Below are 6,000 nucleotides of genomic sequence, written 5' to 3'. Positions count from 1 at the left end.
ATTGCTAATTTCACTATTACTCTCACTTATCAGTTGTTAGTAATTTATTTGACGATGTTATTTTATGTTATGTTATTTTTAGCAATAAAAATGTTTCTCTAGTAACTGAAGAATTTATTTCTTATACACAAGCGATTGTTTAAAACAATTGAGTTTTATTTTAATGTTTACTAATATGATAGTGTTAATAATAATTTCTAAACGATATATAATTGATGTGGCAGAATGTATTGCAAACGAGAATGATTCATGCCGCGCCGCCCCTGACGGCGCGAAATGCGAACCCCGTAATTAGTTAACTTCAAATGCATTTTATTCAAAAACTGTTGACCCCACAATTTTCTTATACGGACATTTTTTACTCACGTTATCGAGATCTATCCACTCCTTCAAGGACCTGCGTTTGATCTGAAACACCCTGTATATATTAAAAAATTATATATTATATTTATAAAATTTATATTAATATTTATAAAATTTTATTTTAGAACCGCAAATTTTTATGGATAATACGAATAAAATACGAGTAAAAATGGTGACTGTATAATGTATTGTTTATTCATGAAATTACTGTTAAAAATCAGCAGAATCTATTGATGAATTTGATGAAGCTGATGATGATAGTAAAGATTTTGTGAACAACGATGATAATGCTGATGACCAGTCGCGGTGCATCCCTGACAATAGCGTAGAATATAATTTTAATTTTAAACATTCTGATCTACAATGTACATAATGTTATCATATATTGCTGATATTATTACAATCATTAATTTTGGTTGTTTACGTAAAGGCTTAAAAAAATAGTTTATATAAATTTAAAAAGTTTTTTGGTTTCAAAAAAATGCTATAAGTAGTATAAAAAAAAAAACATTATTACTGCTCATCGTGTCTGAAAGCATTAGATTCTGAAGTAGAAAGTTTACCTTGTTCGCGAAAAAATAACTCATATTTTATTTAATTACCTTTTTCGAATAATTGAAAGAAATATTTAAACATAAAGATTTTTAAGCAAAATTATAATTCAAAAGGCGTTTTCAAAAAGACTAAATTATCGGATTTTAAACAGACGATAGATTTACGATAGATACTTGTATTAAAAGTAAATTAAGTAAGTAAGTAAATTAAGTAAGTAAATTAAGAATAGCTTTTTATCTGATTCGAATAACGTTTCATTTATTATAATTAATATACAAATACATAGTATATCTGTTTTTAAGTTTTCAAAAATCAATATTTGGCCGTTACATTTATTTATAAATTGCCTTTTGCAGATAGAAAAAAACTTTCTTTTAATTTTTAATTTCGTGAATAAGTGTTCTGATTTAAAGTGTAAAACACGTAAAAGTGACGTTTTTATTCCACTCAGAACAATCTATAGGAGTGAAGATTACTATATTATCTAATTATTTAGAACAATTATACTCTTTGTTAAAATAAAGTTTTGTAATCTTATTATAGAATACATAATATAATATTATTTATTTTGTAAAATAATATTTTTATCATCTTTAGATATTGATAATATCTTTGTAAAAATAATGTGCTTTTACTTCTGTATTTGGAATTTTTGTTTTAATTTATAAAAATATAGTTTGCGGATGCAATTTAGAACGATTTGTTCTAATTCTAATATTATTGCGGTTTACAGCGCAATAGAAATCAAACTGCCAGCTTAGGTGAATTTTGAGGTGCTATGATTATTTGTCTTGCGAAAGAATCAAGAAGATTATATATTCCGTGGCTGTATGGCTGCAGCGAAGCAACGATCATGTTCTACATAATCAAAGACTCCTACTTTTGTACTCGATTGCTTCACTACTCTCACACGAGATCTCGCGATTTAAATGTTACATTGCGACGCATTTCGTTCCGATCGGTGCATAATGCAATATTTTCATGTTACGTTCGCCTACGTGGCGAAAAGCTTGTTTCAACGATTGAATCACTAACGTTATGTCACCCTATTTGCAGTGTAATAACCTGGCAAAAACACATTGTTCTTTCACATTTCGCGTACTTACCTACCTACTCAAGAATCGCGTACGGGTGCTCTCCTTACCGTAAGAGAAAGTCTCGTAGATATATATGTGTGTAGATATGCACACATAGTTATACGTATCAGTCACTACATATATACACGCCTACAGAAAATCATCGCAGACTATCTTCTGGTCCGTGCATTCTAACAAATAGAAACACTCGGCTAATTGTAAAAATCTATGATTTGACACGTAATTTGTACCGGTGATTATCTGGGCTAAGTCATATATTTTTTTAGGTACTTTTTAACTTTTGGGTTTGTATATTAAAAAATATTTTTTTGTTATGTAATAAATATTTCCCAAAACACTTATAAATCTTTTCCGTGATTGTAAAATTTTATTTTTTTTAACTTGTGAGAAAATATGTTTTTTATACCACAAATAACTTAAACCGTTTTCAGAATTAATAATAAGTTTTAAATATATAACTTAAACTTAAACTTAACTTAAACTTAACTTAAATTAAAATATATAACTTGAAAATATAACTTGAAACAAAAAATATTGAATTTTGTTGAAAAACAAAATAAAAATATATCCATTTACACTTTATAATTATAATTATGTTTAATTAATCTACATCAATATTCTAGTTTTTTTTACAGTAGTATTTCCAATTTCTGAAGTCTCGAGTACTTTAAAATATTTATAATATTATTTTATATTATTATATAAAATTTATTTACCTAACTGTTACATCTGACATAACGAAAGAATAAATATTTATTTTCAAAATATAAGTTTATCAGAGTGATAAATGACTTAGATCACTGTCAAAATAAATATGAATTGAATTCTGTTTAATGACACAATTTTCAACGCCATTAAGCGACGTTTTCAACTATTTTACAAAAATGGCTCCACGTTATTATAATATAGATCGATATAACACAAAAAAAGGGATAAATTCAATTTTTAAGAAATAAGTGTAGAACAGACCTTTGTAATTATATTCAACTGTGTTGATAATTTGAGGTAAAGAGCTGGCATGATGTCGGAGTTTTTTAAAATTGTTTATTTTAAATCCAATTCAATTTTAATTTATCATCATACGTTTCGGCCGTAGGATTCGGCCATCTTCAGTGACATTAACATTTGATTATTAAATCCGATGTAAAATATTGTTTAATCTTATACTTAATAGTTAATAGCGATAATTGTTCTGGCTCTTTATCCCAAATTATCAACACTGTTAGATTCATTTCTTCTTTTTACTTATGTTAGTCTAGTTCCATGATTACTCACACATTTGTATCCCAATATCTGATTAATATCTGATCTAATTTATCTTTAGGAGAAAACTATAAATTTATTAAAAGATAATTATTCAGCTAAATTTTAATTTTAAACTTTTGTTATGTATCCAATATTTTTGGATTTTTTTTTCTTTTATGTTTTGCGCGTTTATATTTACATGAAATTATTATTAGAGGATCAATCAAAATAACCATAACAACACGACAAATGTGATACCGGAATTATATCTATGACAATAATATATAAAAAATTTGCAAACGAATCGAAAGATTCTAATGCAAATTAACACTGGCACTCCTATATAAGTGCCACAAAGTGAATGTTTTTGATCATTCCAGCCTTGATCCCAGATGTAATATTGTCACGGATAAAGTTGTATTTCTTCTACAATCTATATTTGACGATAAATGTACACATTTTCAATTTCTAGATTGTATCTTGTGCTTTAAAACGCAATGTGTGAAAAAAAATTTACTACATATTTCAAAATAAAATCAAAAAAATATAGAATTTGTACATTTATACGCAAGTGTGAAATTCACTCTTATGTAAAATTGCATTGTATCTTTTTAAAAAATTACAACGCTAATATTCAATCGAAACTGTTAACCAAGTATCGGCACAAGAAATTTCGCGCTTAGAGATGTTGAAGCACACATTAACGAGTATATCTTTTTCCTTAAAACATGTCATTCTGTTAAAATTTATTTGGAAAAAAATTAATGAAGTCGATATAATACTGTTCCACACACGCACACATTCTCACATTTGCTGACTAATTATTATGGCCTGACTTGATCCTAATGGATCAACATTCTTCTTGCGCAACAAGAGACGCAAAGACCTTTAACGCCGCGCCGTTGTTTTTTCTGATTTCTTGGCGCGACGCTCCAGGCTGAGTAATTTATACGGCTGTCGGTTTCACTAGGCCTTGACACCTACGGTTAACGATCGAGACGCACCATCTTCGCGAATTATTATTAGAAAGGTTAAATTTCTTGCATAATTTCTCGTTAATAATTAAATTAACATAAATTAAACATTATTTCAACAAATTAAATCTCGATATCCACGTTTTATGAACAATAATAATTTAATCTGTTTCAATTTTATCCGTCAATTTTAGATTTAGATTATTCCAAAACAATTATTTTTTTGATGCATATTATACATTTTGCCGTTATAATAAAATAACCATAAAATGTAATTTTATTTAACATATATGTATCATATACGTTACGACATAAGGACTCAAAGAGTTAATTTTGATCTCCGTTTCAAATGTTATTTAATATGACTTTTTTTATTAAAGTTTTTATTAATTTATCGCAGCAGCATATTTGAATGAAAATTATTCTTGAATAAGATATAATTAAAGTAATTTTAATTTTCTTAATATAAAATAATTGAATAAAATAAAAGATTATTAAGCAAGAATATGTTATGTTACAAAGTTTATGTTAATAAATTGAACGGAAGAAGAAAATCTGTGATTTTACGAGAAAGACGATAAAAATAAAGCGCAAAAAGGCAGAACTCGAAAAGACATCTTGTTGTTGAATGTAGGAATAAATAAAGATGCCGTAGCAACTCCCCAAATAAAGATTATCGATTCTTTCATGTCGCGTTTTGCTCTCGAAATAGCGGAATTGCGCTTCGCTAGTTGTCGTTGCGATAAAAAAGATAAACTTGTCAAAGAGCAATGCTGCATTTAATAGTTTCCTGTTGTCTTTCTCATTTTATCATTATTCGAAATTCGAGAGCTGCTCTGACCAGCTCCGCATTTCTAATGCAAGGATCTTCTGTACAATGTACTTTGCGTGATTCAGATGAAACTTCACTTTGTGAAAGTGTCTGAGTCAATCGTGACATTCTCTGATATCTCTCATTCCTTTTTGTAAAATCCTCACTTTTTTCTTTGAAAACAATTTCAGAGAAAGAAACATACGATGTATGGTAAGATTGCATTAGCAGTATGGTGAGAGAAATATTAGGGCGATTAAAAAAAGAATGACTAGGGAAATTTAAGAGAAATCTAATAGCAGTGAGGAGTAATCAATAAGCATGAAAAATTCTGTAAACATTAGCTATATAAAGCTTGTCAATCCTCTTCTTAAATATATTTTCAAGATTTTCAACTCATTAAAGTTATATATTGTTTTAATTCCTACTTCAAATGTAATGTACTATGCAAGATAAAAACATTAACACATGTAACACATAAAGATTTTAACACATTGGATAAAGAAATAGAGACTTTGTAGTTGGTTGTGAAAAGCTGAACATTCTCAGTTCTTTCTTATTTAAAAAAAAAAGAAGAAAAAGAAAGAATAAAAGAAAGGTGGAAGAGAAGGATGGGAGGAAGGGAAGGAGAGAGGGAGAGAGAAGAGAGAGATAGAAAGAGAGAGAGAAAAAGAGAGAGAGAGAGAGAAATTTTATAAATGTATTTCTTACTACGCAAATATACTTTTTTATTGTATATAAAATAAACAATTATAAACAGGGACTTGGACTGAATAAGAACCGGAACCGGAACCGAAAAAAAAAACTGAAAAAAAAAATAAATAATTTAACTGATCCGATTATAGTTCCGATGTTATAAACTTTATGAAATTTTGGTTCAAATACAGTTTCGGTTTAATCAAAAAACAAAACAATTATGATTACGGTTCCGGTTCCGGTTACCGGTTTTTCCGGT

This window comes from Linepithema humile, chromosome 4, assembly GCF_040581485.1.
Source record: "Linepithema humile isolate Giens D197 chromosome 4, Lhum_UNIL_v1.0, whole genome shotgun sequence".
In the NCBI taxonomy this organism is placed as follows: Eukaryota; Metazoa; Arthropoda; class Insecta; order Hymenoptera; family Formicidae; genus Linepithema; species Linepithema humile.
The sequence above is the reverse complement of the archived record's forward strand: the minus strand, read 5'-3'. Positions refer to the sequence as shown.